The 16,673-nt window shown below is 44.6% G+C and overlaps 1 protein-coding gene across 2 annotated transcripts in view; it reads right to left on the reverse strand.

The window, feature by feature from the left end:
- LOC132827646 (nuclear distribution protein nudE-like 1) overlaps positions 1 to 11,588 on the reverse strand; it is an 81,458-nt gene extending 69,870 nt beyond the window's left edge. For both annotated transcript variants that reach the window (XM_060844235.1, XM_060844234.1), the window contains exon 1: positions 11,325 to 11,588. The gene's annotated coding sequence lies outside the window, so the exon portion shown is untranslated. The remainder of the gene's footprint in view (positions 1 to 11,324) is intronic.
- Positions 11,589 to 16,673: the final 5,085 nt, after the last annotated feature.

Consider the following 16,673-nt stretch of genomic DNA (forward strand, 5'->3'; position numbering starts at 1 on the left):
TGGAGAGGGAAATATATCTCTGGTGGTGGAGTCTGTCTGGAGGTGGCGGAAATGACGACGGATGATACGATGTATCCGGAGGTTGGTGGGGTGAAGGTGAGGACCAGTGCAGTTCTGTTCTGGTGGCAATTGGAGGGGTGGGGTTCAAGGGCAGAGGTGCGGGAAGTGGAGGAGATGCGGTGGAGAGCATCGTCGACCACGTTGGAGGGGAAATTGTGGTCTTTGAAGAGGGAAACCATTTGAGTTGTTCGGTAGTGGAATTGGTCCTCCTGGGAGCAGATGCGGCAGAGGAGGAGGAATTGGGAATATTGGATGGCGTTTTTACAGGGGGCAGGGTGGGAGGAGGTGTAATCTAGGTAGCTGGGGGAGTCGGTCCTTTGTAGTAAATGTCCGTGTTGAGTCGGTCGCCCGAGATAGAAATGGAGAGGTCTAGGAAGGGGAGGGAGGAGTCTGAGAGGGTCCAGGTAAATTTGAGGTCAAAGTGGAAGGTGTTAGTAAAGTGGATGAATTGTTCAACCTCCTCATGGGAGCATGAAGTAGCGCCAAAACATTCATCGATGTAGCGGAGGAAAAGGTGGGGTGTGGTGCCAGTGTAGCTACGGAAGATGGACTGTTCCACATATCCAACAAAGAAGCAGGCATAGCTGGGGCCCATAGGGTGCGCGTGGCTACTCCTTTGGTTTGGAGGAGGGGAGGATTGGAAGGAGAAGTTGTTAAGTGTGAGGACCAGTTCAGTCAGTCGAAAGAGGGTGTCAGTGGAAGGGTACTGGTTGGGTTGGCGGGAGAGGAAGAAGTGGCGAGCTTAGAGGCCTTCGTGATGGGGGATGCAGGTGTACAGGGACTGGATGTCCATCGTGAAGGTAAGGCGTTAGGGGCCAGGGAAGGAAGCGAAAATCATGGAGGAGGTGGAGGGCATGGGTGCTGTCCCAAACGTAGGTGGGGAGTTCTTGGACTAAGCGGGACAGGACAGTGTCGAGGTAGACTGTACCTCGACACTGTCCTGTCCGCCTTAGTCTACCTCGACATTGTCCTGTCCCCCTTAGTCTACCTCGACACTGTCTTGTCCCCCCAGTCCAAGAACTCCCCACCTACGTTCGGGACACCACCCACGCCCTCCACCTCCTCCATGATTTTCGCTTCCCCGGTCCCCAACGCCTTATCTTCACGATGGACATCCAGTCCATATACACTTCCATCCCCCATCACGACGGCCTCTAAGCCCTCCAATTCTTCCTCTCCCACCGACCCAACCAGTACCCTTCCACTGACACCCTCTTTCGACTGACTGAACTGGTCCTCACTCTTAACAACTTCTCCTTCCAATCCTCTCACTTCCTCCAAACCAAAGGAGTAGCCATGGGCACCCGCATGGGCCCCAGCTATGCCTGCCTCTTCGTTGGATATGTGGAACAGTCCATCTTCCGTAGCTACACTGGCACCACGCCCCCACCTTTTCCTCTGCTACATCGATGAATGTTTTGGCGCTACCTCGTGCTCCCACGAGGAGGTTGAACAGTTCATCCACTTTACTAACACCTTCCACCCCAACCTCAAATTTACCTGGACCGTCTCAGACTCCTCCCTCCACTTCCTAGACCTCTCCATTTCTATCCCGGGCGACTGACTCAACACAGACATTTACTACAAACCGACCGACTTGCACAGCTACCTAGATTACACATCCTCCCACCTTGCCCCCCTGTAAAAACACCATCCCATATTCACAATTCCTCCACCCCCGCCACATCTGCTCCACTATAATAGACAATAGACAATAGACAATAGGTGCAGGAGTAGGCCATTCTGCCCTTCGAGCCTGCACCACCACTCAATATGATCATGGCTGATCATCCTTAATCAGTATCCTGTTCCTGCCTTATCTCCATAACCCTTGATTCCACAATCCTTGAGAGCTCTATCCAACTCTTTCCTAAATGAATCCAAAGACTGGGCCTCCACTGCCCTCTGGGGCAGAGCATTCCACACAGCTACCACTCTCTGGGTGAAGAAGCTTCTCCTCATCTCTGTCCTAAATGGTCTACCATGTATTTCTAAGCTGTGTCCTCTGGTTTGGCACTCACCCATCAGCGAAAACATGTTTCCTGCCTCCAGAGTGTCCAATCCTTTAATAATCTTATGTCTCAATCAGATCCCCTCTCAGTCTTCTGAACTCAAAGGTATACAAGCCCAGTCGCTTCAGTCTTTTAGTGTAAGGTAACCTAGCCATTCCAGGAATTGACCTCGTGAACCTACGCTGCACTCCCTCAATAGCCAGAATGTCTTGCCTCAAATTTGGAGACCAGAACTGCACACAGTACTCCAGGTGTGGTCTCACCAGGGCCCTGTACAACTGCAGAAGAACCTCTTTGCTTCTATACTCAATCCCTCTTGTTATGAAGGCCAGCATGCTATTAGCCTTCTTCATTACCTGTGTACCTGCATGCTTACCTTCATTGACTGGTGTACAAGAACACCCAGATCTCTCTGTACAGCTCCTTTACTTAAATTGATTCCATTTAGGTAGTAATCTGCCTTCCTGTTCTTGCCACCAAAGTGGATAACCATACAATTATCTACATTAAACTGCATCTGACATGCATCTGCCCACTCACCTAACTTGTCCAGGTCACCCTGTAATCTCCTAACATCCTCATCACATTTCACCCTGCCACCCAGCTTAGTATCATCAGCAACTTTGCTAAAGTTGTTGCTAATACCATCTTCTATATCATTAATATATAATGTAAAAAGCTGCAGCCCCAGCACTGATCCCTGCGGTACGCCACTGGTCACTGCCTGCCATCCCGAAATGGAGCCGTTTATCACTACTCTTTGTTTTCAATCAGCCAACCAACTTTCAATCCAAGTTAGTACTTTGCCCCCAATACCATGTGCCCTAATTTTGCTCACTAACCTCCTATGTGGGACTTTATCAAAAGCTTTCTGAAAGTCCAGGTACACTACATCTACTGGATCACCCTCGTCCATCTTCAGAGTTACATCCTCAAAAAATTCCAGAAGATTAGTCAAGCGTGATTTCCCCTTCATAAATCTATACTGCCTCTGACCTATCCTGTTACTACTATCCAGATGTGTCATAATTTCATCCTTTATAATAGACTTCAGCATCCTTCCCACCACTGAGGTCAGACTAACTGGTCTATAATTTCCTGCTTTCTCTCTCCCACCTTTCTTAAAAAGTGATACAACATTAGCCACCCTCCAATCCGCAGGAACTGATCTGGAATCTATCGAACTCTGGAAAATAATCACCAATGCATCCACGATTTCCCGAGCCACCTCCTTCAGTACCCTGGGATGTAGACCATCAGGCCCCGGGGACTTATCAACCTTCAGACCTAACAGTCTCTCCAATACCAATTCCTGGGAAATATAAATTCCCTTCAGTTCAGGTCCTTCAGCCACTGTTACCTCAGGGAGATTGCTTCTGTCTTCCCCAGTGAACACAGATCTGAAGGACCAATTCAACTCTTCTGCCATTTCTTTGTTCCCCGTAATATATTCTCCTGTTTCTGTCTTCAAGGACCCAATTTTAGTCTTATCCATTTTTAGCCTTTCACATACCTAAAAAAGGTTTTACTATCCTCCTTTATATTATTGACCAGTTTACCTTCGTACCTCATTTTTTCTCTGCGTATTTCCTTCTTAGTAATCCTCTGTTGTTCTTGAAAAGCTTCCCAGTCCTCCGTTTTCCCACTTATCTTTGCTATGTTATACCGAACAACTCAAATGGCCTCCTTCTTCAAAGACCGCAATTTCCCCTCCGACGTGGTCGATGACGCTTTCCACCGCATCTCCTCCACCTCCTGCACCTCCGCCCTTGAACCCAGCCCCTCCAGTTGCCACCAGGACAGAACCCCATTGGTCATCACCTTCCACCCCACCAACCTCCAGATACATCGTATCATCCTCCGTCATTTCCGCCACCTCCAGACAGACCCCACCACCAGGGATATATTTCCCTCCCCTCCCCTATCAGCGTTCAGGAGAGACCACTCCCTCCACGACTCCCTTGTCAGGTCCACACCCCCCACCAACCCAACCTCCACTCCAGGCACCTTCCCCTGCAACCGCAAGAAGTGCAAAACTTGTGCCCACACCTCCCCCCTCACCTCCCTCCAAGGCCCCAATGGTTCCTTCTATATCCGTTGCACATTTACCTGCACCTCCACACACATCATTTACTGCATCCGCTGCACTCAATGTGGTCTCCTCTGCATTGGGGAGACAGGCCGCCTCCTTTCGGAGCGTTTCAGGGAACACCTCTGGGACACCCGCACCAACCAACCCAACCGCCCCCTGGCTGAACACTTTAAACTCCCCCTCCCACTCCGCCAATTACATGCAGGTCCTTGGCCTCCTCCATCGCTAGACACTGGCCACATGACGCCTGGAGGAAAAGCACCTCATCTTCCGCCTAGGAACTCTCCGACCACACGGGATGAATGTAGATTTCTCCAGCTTCCTCATTTCCCTTCCACCCACCTTATCTCAGTCCCAACCCTCTGATTCAGCATCGCCCTCTTGACCTGCAATCTTCTTCCCGACCTCTCCGCCCCCACCCCCTCTCCGGCCTATCACCCTCACCCTCACCTCCTTCCACCTATCGTATTCCCAGCACCCCTCCCCCAAATTCCCTCCCCCCTACCTTTTATCTCAGCCCGCTTAGCACACCAGTCTCTTTCCTGAAGTAGGGCTTATACCTGAAACGTCGATTCTCCTGCTCCTCGGATGCTGCCTGGCCTGCTGTGTTTTTCCAGCACCACATTTTTCAACTCTGGTACTCCAGCATCTGCTAGGAAATCACAGTAGGTCAGGCAGCATCCGTGGAGAGAGAGAGAAAGCTAATGTTTCAAGTCTAGATGACTCTTCATCACTGCAAAGTGACTGACAGATTCTGCTCCACAAGTGATTGAGTCAAGGTGCTCAGTTACAAATGGGATACTTGGGACCATAGGATCAGGGACTGGCACTGTGCAACCACCTGTAGACTGCATTTGACTGTCAAAAATATAATTAGTCATTTTGTTGTTTCAACATGAATGTCAAAATTTAATTTAACTTGATTTTAATTTAATGGAATTTAATTTACCACCAATATACCCTCATGTATAACTGAAACAGGTGCCTTATTTAAAGCACAGAGTCCAATTAATGCAAGAGTAAAGTGAAAAAGAGGATAGGAACAATGTAGAAGCACATGAAAAATCACAGGAAAACACCAACTAATCCATCTATCTCATTCCAGCAAGACAAAAGTGTGCAGGTTAGGTAAATTGGCCATGCTAAATTGCCCATAGTGTTAGGTGAAGGGGTAAATGTAGGAGAATGGGTCTGGGTAGGTTGCTCTTCGGAGGGTCGGTGTGGACTTGTTGGGCCGAAGGGCCTGTTTCTATACTGTAAATAATGTAATAACTTCCTGACTGTAATACCAAAAATGATGAATAACCACAATGAGCACTGACATATGTGCATGAATGGACACAAGATGGCACACTTACAAGTGCGCAAAGAGATTAGATTTTTAACTTCAATATAGGTAAAGAAGAAATGATGGCTTGGCTGGAGCTGGGTGAAGATATCTTCAGTCCGTCAGTAATAACAGAAAAGATGGATTACACAGCAGCTGATGCTGTTGTAAGTTTTTACAGTAATTGAGTTAAAACAATTCATTTAATCTCTAGTTCTAATGACTTTGGTCATGTAAAGAATGAAGAAATGAGGGTGGTTAATGCAAGTGAAGTCATTTCAGAGAGACAAGGGGAACATGTTATGTCAATTGATAGGGCTCGTATGGGGGGATTTTGAATTCACTAATATCATAAAGAAATCGCAGACATATACTTGAACTACAAATGATCTTATCAGCTGTCCCCATGGAGAGTGATGCAGCTGCATGTTCATCCTGTCTGCTTCTTGCTGTAAGACAAAATGAAATGTATCTCACTCTCTCAGATTGCAGAGTCTCAGTCGCTTTCTCAATGTGGCATGAGATGTTGCAAATATCACTTGCTCCAACTACGAAGGAACAAGATGTTTAAAGTTTCGTGGCCAAAGTCAGTGAGCACATTATTCTCACTCTCTCCTGAGGTTGCAATTGCACTGCAACAGATTTCAGTGTGGACAGCCAAGTAAAGCAGAGACATCTAACACACTGACTGGGAATTTATGGGGCAATAACAGCCCCACTCCCAACCAGAAAGGCCAGGCAAACCCATCTGGGCTGATAATGGACGTCCAATTGGGATTTTAGGATCCTCTGGACAACTTGTGCCTAAGAGCTGACAATCAGTGTAACTGCAGCTCCCCAGTCCCAATAGCACTACCAGAACAGGTGGCTACTCCAGGAACTGCAGGACGTTCTGTCCAGCTACAATGGATAATTCCTTGGAAGTGAGCAGAGTTTGTGGCCATAGGCAGATCCCACCAAGAGAAAATCAGAGGAAATGAAATAGGTTAATGGGGTCGTTTAGGGGAAGTTGAGTGAACTTTAATGCCGAGGTGGCTCTTTGTAAGGCACAGAATATCACCGAGGGAGAACTGTCTCCTACCTTCCTCCTTGAGCCCAAAAGGAGACTGCCAGAGGTATTTCTGGTGCCTAACAATCTCCTCAAATGATGGTACCTGGCTCTGAGAGGAACTTAATAGTCAGAATTGGCCTCAGTGCAGTTGGTCTATCTGCCTTTTTCACTATTGCTGTTAGAATGCGAGCACCAACTTTTGTTTCTTCCTAATTTTACTGGTCTCTGGGAGCCTGTAAAATATTTGCTCACTGCTGTTCAAGGCGGGGAATTGCTCTGAGCAGTCAATAGATTCAGTTGCCTGCGAAGAGCCTAATCTACCTCTTCCTTCTTCCAAAAGCTCGACCTGCTCTATGTCATCTCTGCTCATTCTCCCCATGGGGATTACAAGCTATTGCACTGGTGTCTAGGTGCAAGTGATCTATGCAGACTCCTCCTTCAAGTCAAGACAAAGTATGTTGACATAAACGGCACCATTCCTTGGAGATGTCACGAACTTTAAACAATTCTCGGAACCTACAGATTTTCCCGAATCACAGAAACATCCACATGAAGTTTTCAGCACCTTGCCAGAAAACTATTGATTGTTTAATACATTAGGCGGATTTTTCTTCCTACTGCTGAAGGCATGGTCAGTTGTGCATGTTTAAGTGAGGCCATTATCTGAAGCCTACTCTGCATATTTCTGATGGACATTCCCTGCACACATACCATTGCCCTCAATAAAACGATGCCTGCATAGTAAGCACCATATGTGTGTATGTGTATCACATACATCAATTTAGAAACACAATTGGACTGGTAGAGCTGTATGATCACATCTGAGTTTTATGAGCAGTGTTCATAATCCTTGGACAATACATAATTATAAAAAAATTAAAGTCCCTTGTGGGGACAATGTCCTACCTTCACATTGAGAATACCCTCTATCACATTATGTCACACTATCACATGCTAAATGGGACAGACTTTGAACAGATATAGCAACTCAAGACTGGACATCCATGAGGTGCTGTGAGTCATCAACAACAGTAGGATTGTACTCCAGCACAATCTGTAATTTCATAGCCTGGCATATCTCCCACTCAACCATTACCATCAAGCCAGGGGATCAATCCCATGCAGTGGGCAGTGGAGGAGGTCATATCGGGAACAGCACCGGGGATACTTAAAAATGACATGTCAAACTGGTGAAGTCACCAAACAGGACCATTTGTATACCAAACAGCATAAACAACAAGTGAAAGACAGAACTAAGTGATCCCACAACCAATGGATCAGATCTAACCTCTGCAGTCCTGCCACATCCAGTCATGAACGGTGGTGGACAATCAAACAATTCACTGGAGAAAGAGGCTCTACAAATAGCTCCATAGTTAATAATGGAAAAGTCCAGCTTATCAGGGCAAAGATACAAAGCTGAAGCATTCGCAGCAATCTTCAGCCAGACATATCAAGTGGATGATTCATCTTTACCTCCACCAAGTGGTCCCCAACATCATAGGTTGCCAGTCTTCACCCAATTCAATTCACTCCATGTGATACCAATAAATGGTTGGAGGCACTGGATAACTGCAAAGACTGAGTCCTGACAACATTCCAGTCATAGTACTGAAGACTTGTGCTCCAGAACTTGCCGCTCCCCTAGCCAAACTCTTCCCACCCAGTTACAACACTGGCATCTACCCGCCAATGTGGAAAATTGCCCAGGTATGACGTGTACACAAAAAAACTGGACAAATTCAACCCAACCAATTACCACATCAGTAATGTGATAGGTGTCATCATGAATGCTATCAGGCAGCACTCGCTCAGCAATAACCTGTCTGATGATGGCCAGTTTGGATTCCGCCAGGGCCATTCAGCTCCAGGCCTCATTATAGCCTTGCTTCAAACATGGACAAAAGAACTGAATTCCAAAGACAAATGAGTGCCTTTGATATCAAGGCCACATTCAACTGAGTGTGGCATCAAAGAGCCCTAGCAAAGCTGGTATCGGGGGCAAACTCTATGTGTTCGAGTCATACCCACCATACAAGAAGATGGTTGTGGTTGTTGGAGGACAGTCATCTTCAAGTGTTTCTCAGGGTGGTGTCCTAGACTCAACCATCTTAAAACTGTTTCATCAATGACCTTTCCTCCATCATAGTGTCAGAATTAGGGATGTTTGCTGATGATTGCACGATGTTCACCACCATTTGCAACTCCTCAGATACCGAAGCAGTCCATGTTCAAATGCAACAAGATTTGGACGATATCCAAGCTTGGACTGACACGTGGTAAGCTGGAAAAGTGCAGCAGGCCAGGCAGCATCCAAGGAGCAGGAGAATTAATGTTTCAGGCATGTGCCATTCTTCAGCCTTGGATGCTGCCTGGCCTGCTGCGCTTTTCCAGCAACACATTTTCAGCTCTGATCTCCAGCATCTGCAGTCCTCACTTTCTCCTGACACATGGTACGTAACACTCATGCCACACAAATGCCAGGCACTGACTATCTCCTATAGAAACAATCTAACTACATCGCCTTGTCATTCAGTGGTGTTGCCATCATTGAATCCCCCACTGTCAGCATCCTTGGGGTTACCACTGACCAGAAACTGAACTAGACTCACCACAAAAACACAGTGGCTACAAGAGCAGATTCGAGGGTAGGAATACTGTGAATACCTGACTCCCCAAAGCCTACCCATCTTCTACAAGGCATGAGTCAGGAGTGTGATAGAATGCTCCCTACTTGCCTGTATGGGTGCAGCTCCAACAACACTCAAGAAGCTTGACAACCATCTAGGACAAAGCAGCCCGCTTAACTGATACCACATCTGCAAACTCTATCCGGTTGCCAGGGTTGGAGGATTTGAGCTATAGGAGGAGGCTGAACAGGTTGGGGCTGTTTTCCCTGGAGTGTCGGAAGCTGAGGGGTAACCTTATAGAGGTTTACAAAATTATGAGGGGCATGGATAGGATAAATAAGCAAAGTCTTTTCCCTGGGGTTGGGGACTCCAAAACTTGAGGGCATAGGTTTAGGGTGAGAGGGAAAAGATATAAAAGAGACCTACGGGGCAACTTTTTCACGCAGAGGGTGGTACATGTATGGAATGAGCTGCCAGAGGATGTGGTGGAGGCTGGTACAATTGCAACATTTAAGAGGCATTTGGATGGGTATATAAATAGGAAGGGTTTGGAGAGAGATGGGCCAGGTGCTGGCAGGTGGGACTAGATTGGGTTGGGATATCTAGTCGGCATGGACAGGTTGGACAAAAGGGTCTGTTTAAAATCTGATTGAAAAATCTGATTGACAAAAGGGTCTGTTTCCATGCTGTACATCTCTATGACTCTTTGACGCTCAGTAGCAGTAGTCTGTGCCGTCTACAAGTTGCACTGCAGAAACTCAACAAAGATTCTTAGACAGCACCTTCCAAACCCATGACTTCAGCAGATACATAGGAATACCACCATCTGCAAGTTCTCTACCAAGCCACTCACCATCCTGACTTATACCACTGCTCCTTCATTGTTTCTGAGTCAAAAGTCTGGTATTCCCTCCCTAGTGGCATCATGGATCAATCTATAGCATGTGGACTGCAGTGGTCCAAGAAGGCAGCTCATCACTACCTTTTCAAGCTGCAAATGTGTTGCTGGTCAAAGCACAGCAGGCCAGGCAGCATCTCAGGAATAGAGAATTCGACGTTTCGAGCAGCATCTGCAGACCTCATTTTTTACACTACCTTTTCAAGGCCAATTTGGGATGGGCAATAAACGTTGAATAGCTAGTGATGGCCACATTTCATGAATGACTAAATAAAGTAGGCATTGCCATGTTTTACTGTCATTATGAGGGAACAACTTCCAGGCATCTTTATGATGCATGCATGTTTTTTTTATAGGGCAAGAATGGCAAATTCAAAAATATTGCCATAAATGGTCTTAAAGAAGAATTCAAAATTAGGAGTCAGGATTCTGGAAATTTTAATCACATTGGATTGTCAGTTTGCATCTGTGATTTTATTTATAAAACGTTAGCTGCATTGCCATTATTCAAAATAGGGCCTCGCAGAAAGATGTAGTGGCTTCAAAATTGAAGTGGAGAAATTGCAATGTCTAATTAAACAGCTATATTGGCGGGGCACCAAGTGAAGCCAGATGCCAGTTCTGAAGTATTCGAGTCAAGTGCACCGATGAAAAACCTCACAGTCAAGATTTTATTTAGGTGAACAAAACATTGGAAAAAAATTAAAATGGAGCATTGTGTTTTGAAATTTCCCTCATAGAGAGATGCCAGAAATGCAATGGCACCAGGTTGATCATCAATAAAACCTGGCAATAAACAAATTATAAGTAACTTTGTTTTTACACCAGCCCACATACTGCAGCTTCTTAAGTTTAACAAAGAAAGAACTGTTACAAAAAACTATTTTGTAAGTAAGACATGTAGAAGACATCCTCAAAAACTGCAATGTAATGGGTGGGGAACTTCATGCATATCATGCCCCAAGGAAACACTTCAAAATACAAATTACAAAATAGAGCTCCCATTGTGATGTTTAAATTCTTAAAGGTGCAGGGAATGTTCAAAATGGGCACATACTGAATGGGCTGGTGCTCGTTTTACAGCAATCTCCGTTTCATTTCCAGAAACTAAGTGCTGGAGTTTGCTCCCAAAAATCAACATTTCAAATAAAATGCTATATTAATGTGCAGCCAGGATGGAATACAGCGGCACATTAAAACTGCAAAAACACGTCCTTTCACTACTTATATTCACCACCTGTGGCCCAGACTTACCTTTGGCCTTTGTTAGTATCCCCGCTTGTTGTCCTTGATGATCCCTGTCCCTCAGTCAGGCACAATTACATTTCTCAGCTGTTATCCACAGTGGTGTTCCAATGGTATTTTACCTGCTGAAATGGTAGTACTTAAATCTTTATGACCTTGAGTCGGAATTTGAATTCAGACTTTAAAAAAAATCATACTTCACAAATTTGGAGCCATTGTCTACTCATGTAAGGCACGCCTCAGTTACTTGTTGTTAAGCAGGTTGGTCCCACTTACTGAACAACATTTTTTGCAGCATCTGACCGCACATTCCAGTTACTATGTTACCACATTTTGTGACGTGCATGGTTCCAGCCAACTGCTTTCTGTACCAAACAGAATGTGGGTTCAGGACTGCAGCCTCCATTCATGCTGCCAGTTAGCAGGTATCTGTGCAGTCGATCATGAAGTTCTAATTGTTTGTTGTAATATTTCACACAATTATGTAGATTTCCTTTCAGTTGTATTGTCAATACTTAGACAATAGCCAATTTCAAAACAGTTCTCTTTCAAAAGCTGTTTCTCCATAAACTTGGAATCAGTTTCTACTTCCTTTATATTCCTTTACATGGTACAATCTGGTAATTTAGTTCAACAGGACTCTCCGTCTTAACAGTTGTTAAGTCACACACACATTCTTTCTGCTGACTTCTTTGTATGTCCTATAAGTAAGTCTTTCTACATTTAATGCCTCCATTATTTCCTGCGATACTTACAGCCTGTTACACATCTACATATTTCAGAATTATGTACTATGTCCTGTCCAGTAGCAACACGAATTGTTTTCATTTGACATGCCTGGTCGCTTTGATTGACCATCTGCAGGACAGAAAGGGCAACAAGATCAGGAACTGATTGTTTTTAGGTCTGATTTGATTAATCATTGTCACATGTACCTGGGTACAGTGAAAAGTTCTGTTTTGCGTGCAGTACAGGCAGATCATAACATTCAAAAATTATAGAGTGATTGAACAGAGTGAAGAATACAAACTTACACCTGCAAAGAGGGTGCACGAAAAGCAAGATCAACACCAGATTTGAAATTTGAGAGATCTGCTCAGATGTCTGATAATAGCCTGTAAGAAGCTGTTCTTCAACCTGTTGGCACATGTGATTGGGCCTTTGTATCTTCTGGAAGAGATTATAACCAGGGTGGGAGGGGCCTTTGAAGAGATTGGCTGCCTTTCCGAGGAAGCGAGAAGTGTAGATGGAGTCAATAGATGGGAAGTTGGCTTGAGCAATGGACTGGGCTGTGTTCACAACTCTCTGGGTAGAGCAGTTGTCACATCAATCTGCGATGAATCTAGATAGAATGCTTTCTATGGTGCATCTATAAAAGTTGCTGAGAGTCCTTATGGACATGCCAAATTTCCTTAGCCTCCTTCAGAAGAAGAGGCCTTGTTGTGCCTTCTTGACCATAACTTCAACGTGGATGTTCCAGGACAGAATTTTGGTGATTGTCACTCCAAGGAACTTGACACTCCTGACCATCTCCACCTCAGCTCCATTGAGGTAGATAGGGGTATACACACCTCCTTGCTTCCTGAAGTTGATGGTCAGCTCTTTAGTTTTGCTGGCTTCGAGGGAGAGATTGTTACCTTTCCATTACTCCTCCAATCACTGTCTCTTTCCCGTATTCACCTCATCATTGTGTGATATCTGGCCTACAGCAGTGGTGTGGTCAGCAAACATGTAAATGAAGTTCAGATGAAATTTGGCCACGCAGTCATGACTGCATAGGGAGTACAGAAAAGGGCAGAGCATGCATTTTTGTGGGTGCTGGTGTTGAGGATTGTTGTGGAGGAGGTGCTGTTGTCTATCTTCCACTGATTTCAGTATGTGGGTCAGGAAGTCAAAGATCCAGTAGCAGAGGGTGGAGCAGAGACCTTGGTCTCGGAGATTGGAGATTAGTTTAATTGGGATTATAGTGCTGAAGGTGAAGGTATAGGCAATACTTGGAAGCCTGTTGTAAATATCCTTATTATCCAGATGTTCCAAAGATGAGTGTATGGCCAGGGAGATGGCCGGCGTGCAAAATGCAAGGGCTTGAGGCATGACTAACCTCTCAAAGCACTTCATAATTATGGAGGTCAGAGCCACTGGGTGGTAGTCATTGAGGCATGCTGCATGAGTTTTCTTTGACTCTGGAATGATGGTGGTCTTCTTGAAGTAGATGGGGACTTCACATTGCAGCAGGAGTGGTTAAAGATGTCAGTGAATACTCCTGCCAGCTGCTCCTCACAGGATCTGAGTGCACAGCTAGGGTCTCCATCTGGGCCAGTCTCTCGGTGATCGGATGTCTGCAGCAGTGACTGAGAGAAAAGGTGCATTTGAGGTTGTTGGGACAGGTGCCACCATTTCACTGACCTTCTGTTTGAAGCGAGCAAAAATGCAATGAGTGCATCAGGGAAGGATGTATTTTTGTCTGCTATTCTGTTCTGCTCTATTTTGTAGCCCATTGTGTCATATAGGCCTTGCCACAGATAGTGGGTGAGGTCTGGTGAACATTATCAAGATTGCATATACTTCTTGAAATACAAACTAGGAAAAATGGAAGGCTGGATATTGCCGTGTTGCAGATAACATACCCAATGAGTTCTTTCTTTATAAGGTCAAAAGTGAAATTGATATTCATTTATTGGTTACACAAGGTCATGTAACTTTTTCAGAAGCTGGACATGATACATTTGTGAGACAACTGGTACAATGTTCATTTGGTTTGAAGTCTGTGAAGTAGCAGTTAATAATCAACTTTGTTAGTTGTTGAAGTATAGAAGTTTGTCTATAATTTAAAAAATGCTTTTTTTATTGGATTGTTGATGTAAACAGAAGAGAATTTCTTTAGTCTTAGATAGCAATAAGTGTCAGGCAAATTAATCATCTTGGTGATTCAATTATTCATCTTATATTTGAGATAGCTTGTGGAATTGTAAGCTTTAATTACTAACCAACACTTCCTATCAGGGTTGTGACAAATATTTAGGGAGTTTCAGTGTAATGTTTGAACACGGAGAACATAAAATTGGATGTGGTGTAAGTGCAATTGGTGATGGATAAAAAAAACAGATACCAAGTTTCTTATATTAAAAATCAACATGGCATTGGAAGCAACTGAAACCATTCTGCAGATGAGGATACAATCTGACCGATTTAACAAATCTTAGGCTAACATGACGGTAGTAGAATTGGCAAAGAAGTTAAAAATGGAATTTCCCATCAAAAGCAAAGAAGACAGAGGTAATTAGCATATTGGCACAGCATTTAGCACAGGTTGAAATACAAGCTGCACTAGGTACACCAAGTGATGAGTCACTTGATTTAATGAGAATTCAATTGCAGCCAAAACAGCTTGAACATGAGAAAGAACCGAAACAAGTTGAGATGGGAATGGGACTTCCAATATTTAAAATGTAGTCCAGTGAAGAGATAGTGAAATTTGTGCAGGCTTTACCATCATTTGAGGAAAAGAATGAGTCATTCTTTATGCAAGCGGTTTGCAAGCGAGCAATGCTCACAGTGTTAAAGTTGGTCCTTGTCTCAGGGTGGCATGTTGGCTCAGTGGTTAGCACTGCTGCCTCACAGCACAGGGACCCAGGTTTGATTCCAGCCTCGGGCAACTGTCTGTGTGGTTTTTGCACATTCTCCCTGTGTCTGCATGGGTTTCCTCCCACAATCCAAAATGTGCAGGTTAGGCAAATTGGCCATGCTAAATTGCCAGTAATGTGAGGTGCATTAGTCAGGGGTAAATATAGGGAATGGGTCTGGGTAGTCACTCTTTGGAGGGTTAGTGTGGGCTTGTTGGGCGAAAGGGCCTGTTTCCAAACTGTAGGGAATCTAATCTTGGCCCATTGGTACCACTGTCAATTCTTTAGTTAAAGGCCATGGCTATCTCTCTGGAAAGCCTGTATTACTGCTGTCTCTTGGATATAATTTTGCACAGGGACATTTTCTGCCCATTCACATTGTCCCATGAAGTCTTTTGCATCTAGTTTGAGAAAATCAAAGTGGTTCCATTGATGTTCTCGCCAATATTTATCCTTCAATTAGAGTATCTGGTTATTGGGGCTGTTTTCACTGGAGCATCGAAGGCTGTGGGGTGACCTCAGAGGTTTATTAACTCATGAGGGACGTGAATAGGATATATAGACAAAGTCTTTTCTCTGGGGTGGGGGAGTCCAGAATTAGAGGGCATAGGTTTAGGGTGAGAAGGGAAAGATATAAAAGGGATTTCAGAGGCAAGTTTTTTTCACACAGAGGGTGATACGTGTATGAAATGAGCTGCCAGAGGAAGTGGTGGTGGCTGGTACAATTTAAAAGGCATCAGGATGTGTATATGAATAGAAAGGGTTTAGAGGGATATGGGCCAATAGCTGGCAAATGAGATTAGATTTGGTTGGGATAACTGGTCAGCATGGACGAGTTGAACCAAAGGGTCTGTTTCCATGCTGAACATCTCTATGACTCTAATCATATCATGTGACAAAGTAGCACAATAAATGTAATGCTGAAGAAAAATTGGATACTGCCCATGCAGCGGAGCTTGACAGGGACAGCTCACAAGATTTACGCATCTCTGTCAGAAGAAGTTTTAGTTATGACACAGTAAAAAAGGTCATTCCAGGTGTGTATGTGTTAGTTCCTGAAGCGTACAGTCATAGAGTCATAGAGATATACAGCACGAAACAGACCCTTCAGTTCAACTCATCCATGCTGACCAGATATCCTAAACTAATCTTCTCCCATTTGCCAGCAGTTGACCCATACCCTTCATTTTCATGCAGCCATCCAGATGCCTTTTAAATGTTGTATTGTACTAGCCTCCACCACTTCTTCTTGCAGCTCATTCCATACAAACACCACTCTCTGTGTTCAGCTGGAAATTTCACTGTTGGTTAATTTTTCTTAGACACACTCCCATGTCCAGAGATACTCGAACTCAAACAGCAAAGGCAGTAGTTGTGCAAATTCACTGCTGTTTCTGACAGAAGTGTACATTTCTTTCTCTGACCATGTGGTCTCTGCCTTTGCCACTCTTCCTCCTTTTAGAAGTGCTGTTGTTTTGATCTATTTTCTCCCAAAGTTCCAAAAAAATGCAACAGCTTATAAAACGTTAATTACTGCTCCTAGAATTCAAGGAATTCAACTCCAACACCTAAAATACCTTAAAAAAGGGGTGGCTCTCCCAGCCACATTTTTTTCCTGTCTACCCTGGACTACCCAGAATCCTTTCTCAAATTTTCAATTTAAGGAAACCTACATTGGATTTGAAAGAGTAATGTAAAGTAATTTTGAAAGATGGATACAGGCATTAGTTAGTGG

Source organism: Hemiscyllium ocellatum, chromosome 25 (genome assembly GCF_020745735.1).
Source record: "Hemiscyllium ocellatum isolate sHemOce1 chromosome 25, sHemOce1.pat.X.cur, whole genome shotgun sequence".
NCBI classification, from domain to species: Eukaryota; Metazoa; Chordata; class Chondrichthyes; order Orectolobiformes; family Hemiscylliidae; genus Hemiscyllium; species Hemiscyllium ocellatum.